We start from the raw sequence: 12,047 nt of genomic DNA on the forward strand, positions 1-12,047 counted from the left end.
GGACCGCAGGGAGCAGCCAAGCTCCGACCCCCGCTTCTGCCGCGATACTCGCAGAGACTCCGGGCAGAGGGAGGATGCTCGCCAGAGTTGGAAAAAACAAAGCAGGGATTCAGGTCTTACCACTCCCGTGGCCCTGAATGTCTGCACAAAACCTCTGAACTCGAGGAGTGTGTGCTCCTGCGCCACCCCAATGCAGACAAACTGAACCTGCCTCGATGGAGTTCAGGCAAGACTTTGAGTGGAGTTCTCCCCCTTCCACTGTTACAGTGAGCAAGTCACTGCCCACTCCTTCACTCCCCTCCCATTCTGAGGATGCACCTCACTGCTAAGTTTAGCCCTTAATTTTCAAATTTCCTTTGATTTTTGTTAAAAACGCCTGGAAAATACAGAAAATAAGTCTTTAAACCTTTTAGTTTACAGCTCACTTGTTTCTCTATAACTGCCACCACCACTCTCACAGTCAAACAAACAGGTTAAAGACCAGTTCAGTCACAGAAGCAGAAAAATTGTGTATTTCCCTAAAGATGAAAAAGAACTGGGAGATATCACATGAGAAAGAGAGGGACACAGGGATGGGTTAGGGTTACTCACATTTTTAGCTAAACAAGACTTATGCAATGCTCCTTGCAGGTGCATATGCAAATTTTCCTGCATATCCTCCCTCCTTCAGCCCTGATGGTCCTGACACACTGCTCAGTATTAGCGGAGATAATAGCCCCAAAGACACAGAGCTGTGAATTTTGTGAAAACAGGTGCTTGCATCAAATGATAGTCATGGAAAGACAATCACATTCCCTGCAATCTGTGAATTTACACAGGATAAAGTGCCTGGGAGGCTGATGGTGTTTGCTCTGCTGTTTCAGAATCCATTCCTTTCTCGTGGAGTGTGCAGAGAGACGAGGTCAACTTTTACCTGGCTGAGTACCATCACTCCAGTTTTAAACAGGAAGGGAAAAGTCAGACGAGTAAACCAAATTCATGGGCACGGATTCCCATTGGTGTAGGGCTGACATTGCTGGTTTGGTTCATAAACTCCCTCTTCCCATGTTCCTGGCCTTGCACGTATGCAAGAGCTGCTGCTTCACAGTCAGCAGAGCTGGGTAAACGCAGGTTTAGCATAAAAGGCCCAAATTTACAGACACAGCATAAGCAGCGTTAACATCCTGGCATGAGGTTGGCGCCAACGTTTGGAAGTGGTTTCCAACCCTGGAATGCCGCAGTGTTGTCAGACAGGAGCTGCATAAGGACAGCAGAAGGGACCCAGCCTGTCAGAGCCGTCTGCACTCTGTAAATGCCATACACAGCACTTTCCTCGAGGAGCCCAGCACACATTAATGAAGTGAGTCTGGCACCAGCCTGCCTTGGGAAGCACTGGGAACATGATGTGGCTTGAGGGAATGCTCATAGAGAGACACCAGCAGGTGAAACATCTCAGCGAGGTTTGAGCAGGGTTTGTGCAGAGGGATGGGGATAATACTGTGTTGTAGTTTGGGATTATTATGTAAATTCTCTCCCCTGCCACTTAACTGCCCAGGCCAGCGGTTAACAAAAGAAGCAGTTAACTGTGATCGCTGGGGTGGGGGCAGGTTTGTCTCTTTTGGTTTTTTTTTTGGATATTCTCCTCAGTCTTGGCTCGGCGGAACGGGGGAGTGGGGACTCCAAGGAGGCAGGCTGCCCTGCTGGTTACTGCTGGGGTTTTTCCCTGGCTGTCTTGCCGCTGCCTACTTCGGACCACTTTTTCCTGCCGTGCTGCTGCCTGCCTTGGATTTGCTGCTGGTTGCTCGTACCTTTCGGCTTCTTGGACGGGGAACACAGGGGGAAGAGACTGAGTCCATCTGAAAGCCCACTGCTCGTCTGTTTCGCTGGAGAGGGACTGAAACTCACTCTGCAGCCAGCCAGGCTGTGACAAGGACACTTAAGTATAACCTTTTCTCCCGGAGGAAAACCTGCTGGGTTTTGTTGTTGTTTTTTTTTTTTTTCTCTTATGGTGTTGGGGAAGTGGGTTGCACTAGTCTGTTTACATATATATATATATATATAGCAGTTATCCTTCTTGTATTAAAATTCCTTTTCTTAAATTTGATAAAGAGTGGTGTGATTATTGTGGAGGAGACCCCTCCCCTGCTTGTGGGTAAAACATTTTGGTTTTTCCCCTCAAACCGAGACATACTGGATTCCCCAGGCTCCAGCTCCACACTGGCAATGCCACAGGCAGCAGCTGTGCTGGCACCTCCCAGAAGGCAGCTCAGCCACCTGACCTCCCAGAACGGGCTCAGCAGTTCAGTGAAGGCCCTCTCCCAAAACACATCTGCTTCTCTGAACGCTGCCTCAAGAAAATCTTAACTGGGAATAGCATCTGTTGGTGGAGGCATCAGCAGAACTATTTTGCAGCCTTAAAAGTGCCCTGGGCTGTTGCGGTTCATGATAGAGAAATGCCACACACTGCCCAAGTTCCCTCAGGGTGAGCCAAGTGAGGACAAGATGCCCTTGATTCATACAGGGTGGATGGGCTGAGGTGTCACTCCCACATGCCAGTGGCCACACCTCGGTCCACCCCTGGAAAGGAATTCCCCAGAAATATACCCCTGGAAGCTGTGGCAGCATTGGGGCAGGGAAATATTAATTTTCCTCGTATTCAAAAGAGGAAAAATCAAGCCTCCTCTCTTATATCAGCAATATTGTGACCAGCAGGACCAGAGCAGTGACTGTACCCCTGTAATTGACACTGGTGAGGTCCTACCTCAAGTCCTCTGTTCAGTTTTGTGCTCTTGCTACAAGGCATTGAGGTGATGGAGCCAGGGAAGGGGCTGGAGCACAAGGCTGATGAGGAGCAGCTGAGGAAGTTGAAGGTGTTTAGCCTGGAGAAAAGGAGGAGGATGTTGTAACCAGGCGGGGATCAGTCTCTTCTCCCAATACACAGGACACCACGAAATGGCCTCAAGTTGTGCCAGGACATGTGTGGTTTGGATACTAGGAAGATCCCTTCACTGTAAGAGTTGTTGAGCGTTGAGACAATCTGCCCAGGGCAGTGGTGGAATCGCTGGAGGTACTTAAAAGACGTGTAATGTGTCACATGGCTTAGTGGTGGGCTTGGCAGTGCCGGGGGAGCGGCTGACGGTGCTGACGGTGTTTTCCAGCGCGGACGATCCAGCGGTTCTGGAACTGCGGCTGGACGAGCCTGGGGTGGCTGCGGGGCGGCAGTGGCGCGGGACGGCCGGCAGGGGGCGCCAGAGGCCGCGCGGAGAGGCCGCGCCAAAGCCCCGCCCACAGCCCCGTCCCGCGGGAATCCCGACTGGAATTCCAGCGCTCCGCAGCGTCTGTTCCGGCAGGAGAGTGTTCCTGTACCACAACCCGCTCCAGCCGCCGCACAACAGCTGGCCAGGAGCTCGTCACCCGGCTGGTTTTCCCTTCTTTCTACCCCCAGCCGCTGTTTCGGGAGCGGCAGCTGGGGATGTGCCCTGGAGGGAACAGGGATTGTGGGCGCAGTGGGAGCTCTGGGAGCCGCGCAGGACGCGGCTGCTGCCAGTTCCCTCTGTGCGGCATCCCAGTTCAGCGCTCCCCGGCAGTGACACCCCTTCAATTTCACCTCTCGCTGTCGCATAACACACTGTTTGTTACGCGTTATCCGAGTGTTAAGGACTGTTCCCGGAGTCAGGCTCCGTGCCCTTCTGTCCCGGTGCCTTCACAGAGAGGGCTGCTGGCCTTAATTCTTCAGGCACCCACAAAGGCACTGCCCTTTGCAGCCCAGATCTGTGGATGCTGCAGCTCCACCCTTAGTGAGTGTTCTGGGGATGAGTCCAGGGATCAGCCCCGTGCTCTGATTCTCTGTCCTTACTGCACAGCATTTACCTTCTTGAGTCCTGAGGTCCAAACAAGTTCCAGCACTTGCTGTTTCTTACTAATTCCTTGATCTGTGACTCTTCCAATTTCCTGTCATAGAACAATAAACTAGAAAACCCATCTCAGTCAAGGGAGGGGAGACAGAAGAAGAAACTTTTGCAGGTATTTGTGATCAAACTCCAAAGGCAGAGGCTGCTAAGAACAAATCCAGCTATCTGCTTCAATTACATTTTCATGGAGGTGAACAAATACCTCAATGACTGAGGCAATGAAAAACGGTTGACTTAATAATTCCTCTCACTGTTACCTTTCTGTCTGAGAAGCAGGTTGGAATTACATTTTGGAGTCACTGTTTTCCATTTGCCTCATCAGTGCTGATTTTGGAGTGGATCCTTTCCTCCTGTGGGGAATCAGGGAATCACCTCCAGCAGCTGCTGTGCATTTCCTGGCTCATCAGAGAGTGATCCCACCTGTGCCACATCCAGGGCTGCTGGGCTGTGGATATTACAGCCTACACTTTGAGTACCAAACAAGCAAACCTCACAGCTACAAAACTGCTTCTTGAAGCAGAATTGTTTAAAGTTATGAAAACATAGTTTAAGGAAACCATGTTGTGACCTGGAGTGTCTTCATGAAAGACTAAGAGCAATCTGTGAAGCACAGCAGCAGTACATTTGTATGGGTAAAATTACATACGGACACGTTTTTAATGTTTTATTCATAACTGCATCGCACTGATAAATTATAGGGAACAAACTGTGCAACAGAACATAATTAGGAGCACTATTTATTTTAATTACAATGTATTATTAGATATAGTATTCCAGATCCCCAGGGGTGCAGCAATGGGTCTGTAAAGGGATGTATCCAAAACATCCTCTCATTATATGAGAAATCATCTTCACATGGTGTAACTCCTGCACAAAATATACTCACAGATGAAAAAAACTACCTCTTGTAAGTGTGTAGGAAATATTGCTTTGCTGGTGAACATGCAAAACAGTCTCACGGGCAAAATACTGCTGTAACTCAGGGATTGAATAAGTGGCAGAAGAGACCCTCAGCTTCTGACATAACCCATATTGATGATGAAAACATTTTGCTGCTTGGTGAGATGGAGATGTCCCTTGCTGGCCACAAGATGTCTTACTTTTGGGCTGACATCAGGCTGTGGTGAAGGGGTTATGCAGGGGAAGAGGAGTCCTGCCCAGTGTCTTCAGTTCTGCCCCACACAAGCGACACATGGACCTGGTCTAGCAAGTGAGTGCTTCAGGGCAAAGCCACTCGTGGCTGACCCGGCCACCAGGTGCTCTGTCTTTTGTCCCTTTGAATTCATGTTCCCTGTAGATGAACAGGTGAATTTTCCAGTGTTTATTTTGCAGGCTTGGAGGACACAGTTGTGCATGCACATCTTTCACTGGTGTCAAATAAACTGCCTATTAGAGGCTGAGCTCAGAGCCATTGCCAGGGGAGGTGAAACACTAAATAATGCTTTTGTTCCCAACTGAACAGCTAAAGACTCAGGTAAAGGAAAAACTTCACATTGCAAAGTCTATCCACCAACATACATCTGGCTTTCCACCTGCGGAGCCTGCCCTGGGTACTGCTCCCTGTATCCTTGATGACTGGATTGCAGCAGTATTCCTGGAGTTGGCAGCTGCAGCCCTGCCTGTGCTCTGGCCCCAGGCTGCCTCCTGTGCCAGGACCTGGGGCAAGGGCAGCTGAACCACCTGGCATAAGGCATCTTCTCAGGTAACACCACTTTTGCATGGAATGACACTACAAGGCTACCTTAGAGAAAATACCATTTACAGTGAGAGGTAATGGCTAAAAATGGAGCAGTGGCACCAAAAGCTGAACTCAGACAATCTTTCACCCCACAATTCAGATTGCTAAATCCATGCCTAGAAATCCCAAAGCCATGAAACAGCTCTGAAGCAAGGGTGGGAAGGAGCCTGGCATCACACAAATGGGCTGAATCAGGACCCTGGCAGGCAGCACCCTTCTTCTGCTGTTTTTACAGAAGAGTTGGATCTCATAAGTCCAATTTCTGCCCATAATCAATTGACTTTGAGATGCTACACTAGGATGATGAGATTTCTTCTGGAGTGCCCAAGGACTTGGGTCTTTTTAACAATATTTCAAACATCCTGTCATTTTAAGCCACTTTGGGAAAGTTGCAGTAGTTAATCATCATTTCCACGAGTAGAAAAAAAATGACAGGAACTATCTCTAGAGGAAGTTTCCATCCCTGATGGCCAGAAATACTGTCTCTTTGCAAGAAACATCACAAGGAAGGAGATGTCTGAATTTTAGTGCATGCTTCTGCATGTGATAAAGCCCATGTGAGAAGATGGCAGTGGGGCTGCTGCCTGTGCGGACCACTGAAGATTTCTGTTGGCAGGGGAAGGAGAGAACAGACAAAGGTTACAGCAAAATTCAGGAATGTCCTTTAAAATATCCACTCTCAGCACAGACAGAAGCAGCATTACCTGAGCTCCACTCTGGGTTATTGCAAGAACATGCAGCCAGTGCAACTGAATTGATAAACAGACAAATCCAACAGAACAAAGTCCTTCCTTTCATTCAGCGTTGGGAACGTGTGGGGTAACTGCACCAAAACATATTCAACGAGACTTTTGTGTTTCCAGGTTTATAGACTTAGTTACAACCGAAAACCTCTCCCCAAAGTTAAGCAGGATATTTTGGGTGACTTAACAGCTCTAATGGGCTGCTCTTATCTCTGCAGCCCTAATATTTCCTTTTAACTAAACAATGTTACAGCTTCAGGCCTCTATTTAGGCAGGTTTTCTGATTTATTTCTTACATCAAAGCCTCTAGTCTAAATAGCGTTTTGGTTTATTTCTCAAAGTTCATCTTACAGCTACAGAGTTAAATTCCTCTTTATCTAAAGCTATGCATGGTTAAGATAACTGACAAACTAGGGTACAAGCTAAAATCAAAAATTAATATAAAACACAAAGTTAGTACAGGTCTGAATAAAAATTAGTAAAGATCATTATGATTTTATGGAGAAGGGATAAGATCCTTTTTCTTGAGGGGTCCCTGTATCACAATCTTACCCCAGCACCACTGCCCCAGCCCTTTTGTCATGATCTTTGGGATTGATTTGTGAGTGGGGAAGAAAGAGCTGCCAGAAGCAGTCAGAGTCCTCATCTTTGTTCCACTTTCATGTTTATAGTTATTGTTTTCTTGCAAACAGTAGTGAGGAGCCAGGCTGACCAGCCTAGCGTGAAGGCTCCCTACACCAGACACGTGATCTCATGTAATCTTGACTCCTTCACCTTTAAACCTGATCTGATTAATTAGACTCAAAAACCACAGGTGTTTGCCAGGTAGGTGCTGGTGTCTGGGAGGGAGCATTGCTGGATGCAGATCGAGGCAAGGTGGTCTATGGAGTCATTCTTGAGTAAAATAAACAGCAAAACAGGGCAGATGAGCTGCTCTCCAGGTGTGCAGCCACTGCCCACTCTGGGCAGCATTTCATTGTATGAGAAACTGCAAAGAGCCAGCAATAAACAGGATCAGGGACCATCTGAAGGTAGGAATTAAGATTAAAGAAAAGTGCTCTGTTAAACAGAAACAATTTTCTGTGTTAGCTGATACAATGTTTACTCCAACTTTCAGCTCATTGCACTATTTTAATACTAAACCAGGGGTAAATATGTGCAAGTGGCTTTATTAAAATGCCACCAAGAATATCAAGAGAAGAGCTGTAAAGTGTGAGCATCTGTCCCTGCTTTTACCAAGAGGGTTTCTCTAGAGCAAGGGGGATCCCACAGGTCCTGAGAGAGGAAGCTACTCCTCGGCTCCCCATTCCCACACCGTGCCTCTGGTGGGTGCACACAGCATTCCCTGGCTCTATCTCCTCCTCTAACAAAGGAACTGAAATCAATCGTGTTGAAAAAGAGAAGTCAGATTAGGGCAGTCTATATTAATGTGCTGCTTATTAAACGGAGAGGAAAGGTTTTTCACAGCCACCTACACAGATGCACACATCCGCAATTATCTTTTTAAATTCTAAATCAAAGCAAATTAGCAGTCTAGACTCAAGCAGTAAACATGATTTGATTAGGCATTTCATACCCAGGATACAACAGGATTTTTTTAAGAACTCAATTACCATCATGATCCTGTGTTGTCTGTGTTATAAAGAGCTCACTGCCCTGTTTGACAGCTCAGCACACGAGGTCAGCTTTCAAGGCTCTCCTTTAGCCCTGGCACACTGAGTAGATACTGAGATAGCAAGGGCTGGCAGCTCTGCAGCTCAGCCCTGCTGAGAAGGCCCTGGGGACACTGGGGGATGAAAAATTGGGCATGACCCGGCAATATGCACTTGCAGCCCAGAAAGCCAACTGCATCCAAAAGCAGTGTGACCAGCAGGTCAAGGGAGGTGATTCTCCCACTTCTACATTGTCCTTGTGAGATGTCACCTGCATTCAGCTGTGGGACCCCCAGACCAAGAAGACCTGGACCTCTTAGGGCTCTCTTGTGAAGAGGTGAAGAATTTTTTTTATGCTGAGGATGGTGAGACAACAGAACAGGTTGCCCACACAAGTTGTAGATCCCACATGACTGGAAGTGTTCAAGGCCAGGTTGGATGGGGTTCAGTGAAAGATGTACCTGCCCATGGCAGGAGGGTTGGACTATGTGGTCCTTCAGTGCTTTTCCAACCCAAAACATTCTGTGATTCTAAGAATAACAAACTCATTGGCTCTCTTATTCCTATTTAAAAACATGTTTATGTACCTGTGGCTGATGAGAAGACTTGAAAATGTGCTTAAAGCTTAAGCACCCCCAAATTAGATGACAAAAATGTGTTTTAAATATCATAAATCCCAAATCAGCAGCTGGATCCCAAGCTCTCTAGGGCGGCAACAGCAAGTGCCGCTGTCAACATGACTCAAGTAAACCACATAATTTCAGATGGTCCTTGCACAGACAACCCCACCTGCCTGATGCTGCCAGATCAACAGGGTGGACTAAAGGTCCAGAGGAACTTTGAAGTGACTTTGTCCATCACTGAGGTCATGGGTTCATGCTCAAGAGCTACATAGGAGATGAACCCAAGCATGAGAGACAAGGATGCGTCTTTGGGAGACTCAGCATGCAAATGTCTCAACAGCATTAGATAAAATTTTAACAATCATTAGCATTAAATAAATATATTCTTACAGGAGGGACATTTGTGTCCAACAAACATCACACACTTAAGAGTTGTTGTGAAGGTGGATACCTAAACAATAGATCTGTTACAAATCTATCTGTAAAGGACTTGCTTCTCACCAGCTTTTGATTTACTCTGAACACAAATGGGAGGTGAATATCAGGAACACAGTATTCTGCCAGGCTGCAGAGCCTAAGAAAATTAACAAAAAAAAAAAAAGAACCAGCATTAGCAGACTCATTACAGCTGTGCCAGAGCAACTCCATGACACAATCCGGTTCCTTCAAGCTCTATTTCCATACTGTCCTAAAGAAAAACACTCTTGTGCACAGTGCTGCCTTTAATGGTGTATTTGGCCAGGATTCTGCATGAGGAGCACCAAGCCAAATATGACAAGAAAAATTGGGAGGAGAGGTGGGGTGTAGGTGACAGATGGATCACAGATGTGATGTGACTCCTATCTTTCCAGAATGGAACATCCTTGCCCTTGCCATGACCACAAAGCACAAATATTCTTGTTTTCCCTATTAGAAGCCACAGGAACCTGAAGCTTGCAGTACATTTCAGTGAGAAAGCAGCACTTGGTGTGCCTGTGACATGCACTCAGTGACACTCTCTCACCTCTGTATATTGTCACCTGGTTTTAAAAGGGCTTGGCAGTACCTGTTTGTGCAGGAGGAACAGCATGCTGAGGAGCAGCAAGTAGTGATTCCGATGGAAACCTCTGCCACACGTGTGTTAACTGGTAATTCATCACTCACAGAGGCTGCAGCTGCAGGTGACAGAGGGCAGTGCAGAATTTTTCAGACACCAGGAATGTGTCTGGAAGAGGACAGGTGGCAAACACTCATTCAGGACTTACAGAACAGCACAGAGCAAAGGGGCACACTGTAGAGGCCATCAGTATTTCCTTCTATGCAGACACAGTAACTGGCACTGTCACACAGATTCACTGTCGCATTAAAGCAGTTCCATGTTCTGTGCATTTTACGGACAGATTTTATTAGTCTTCTTTAATGTTGCTGAGTTATTAGTGTGAGTTTTCATCCTTGCTGAAACTGGCATTCACTGTGAACTGGCAGAGCACAGAATTGCAAGAGAAGTCAGCAGAGAAACCAGAGGACTGGCTCTGCACATTTGCAGCCATGAAACACATAGTTTGGAAGAAAATTGCTGTTGTGGGCAAAATCTAATCAGTAGTAGGGAGTGGAGTTGATGCAGGAGGGTGGGAGCAGGTGGCTGTGGCTCTGTACCTGTTGCTCATCATCAGGCTGTCCCTCTGGTGCATGGGCAACCTCAGCTCCAGTGCTTTTGGTGTGGGTCTAAGTTTGGGGATAATCACAGAAGGTCAGTACAGCTACTCCCATGATTCATGTTAAACACATGTTTTTATTCCCCAGGGACTGAATTTACTTGGACCTTCTTCACTGAATTCATGAGCTAAAGGGCAAAACCCAGGGAGAGCAACTCGATCTTTTCTAAGCATTATATTCTCTCTCTATGGCACAAAAGGGTATATTGCTTTCCTAAAAATCCAGGGATCCATACTCACCACAACTAAGAAAACCAGACTTTCTGCAGAAAGGAGCAGCACTGAGTCCAACAGCTTCTTCAGCCTCCTCTGTCATTTCTGAATTTGACAGGCAGAGAAGCCCAGGAATTATGTTTTTCCTACTATGAAATGTAACCCAGTGCCAGCTGCTGTTTGGTAAGAGTGTTTCTCAAAGGGGAAGGAACGGATTTAAATCTTTATAGGTAGAAAAAGAGTTCAGTTTCTGCCTTTGTATTTCCCACACTGAGCTTAAAAATTTTATAAGATGGTGCTATCAAAGCTGCAATTTTTCTGACAGTACTTTGAAGGACATACTTCTTACAACTCTGCCCCTCTTTTTTCTTAGCTCTCAGAGAATGCTTAGGACAGAAAATTCACCTGTGCTCAGCAAGGGCTCCATGGCTGTTTGCAGCTTGTGTGTGGAGGGAGGGTGACATATTTCTGGAGGTCTGTGTAACTGAAGGTTAAGCACCAAATAACACCAGTTACACCACCTAAAGCAATGACGGAACTACCCTGTAGAGCTGCATGACATGCTCGTGATGTTGTCAGAGGTGCTACAGGGAGGAGATGGTAAGTTAGCACTTATGCCTACTGTGGTGCTCGAGGAAAAACCAAACTTGAAAAGTTTCTCTAATTACTTGTTCAGAGTTTGGGTACACTGCAGTGTTTCAGCAGTTATGAAGTGATACTGTTGCAAAACTGGAAAGCAGAATTCCCATTTCAGTTTCCCCACAATGAGCTCATTTGATTATAGTGATTTTGTTTCTGCTTTGTTTTCTCAGTTTCATATCAATTACTTTATTATTTGATACTTTAGTAATACTTTATTATTTGATACTTTAATAATCCATTTTGTCTTCCTAGTCAAAAAGCCCCAAACTAGTTTCATTAAAATTGAGTTTCTTGCAATATACTTAAATTTTAATGGAATAATTTACTAATTTGTCAGCTTCCAGAGGTTCCCAGCCTTGCAAAATCACAAACATACACACCATTTTTGGGCAGGGTACATTTCCTTTCATTGCTCAGAGGCACTAGCCTGAAATTTCCATTCTTGCTTGGTATTATCCCTGACACTCTTTCAAAGCAAGCAGGGTAGGACTATACGTCCATGGGATACTCAGCTCTTCCAACTGCAGGCTGAGGACCAGTGATTCAGTTCCTGGGAGCCATCTCAGCACTTCCCATCACATCTCTTGCATTCCCTTGCCCTTGCTGACCCAGATATTGAGCTCAACATTTCATTTAACCCTTATACCTTTATTGGGTCTTAGAAACTCCCTAGATCTCACGTCCATGAAAGAACGTTTTTTATAATGACTCTGTAAATAGTTTGTCATTTGAAATGATATGCAGAGAAAGGCAGAGCAGCTCCAGCCCCTGGGCAGGTTTTGTTCTCTCATCCCTCTGTTGCTCACAAGCAACTGATGCTTCCAGAGGTTCCCACAGCCCAGCTTGCTGAGG

Source organism: Pithys albifrons, chromosome 7 (assembly GCF_047495875.1).
Source record: "Pithys albifrons albifrons isolate INPA30051 chromosome 7, PitAlb_v1, whole genome shotgun sequence".
NCBI classification, from domain to species: Eukaryota; Metazoa; Chordata; class Aves; order Passeriformes; family Thamnophilidae; genus Pithys; species Pithys albifrons.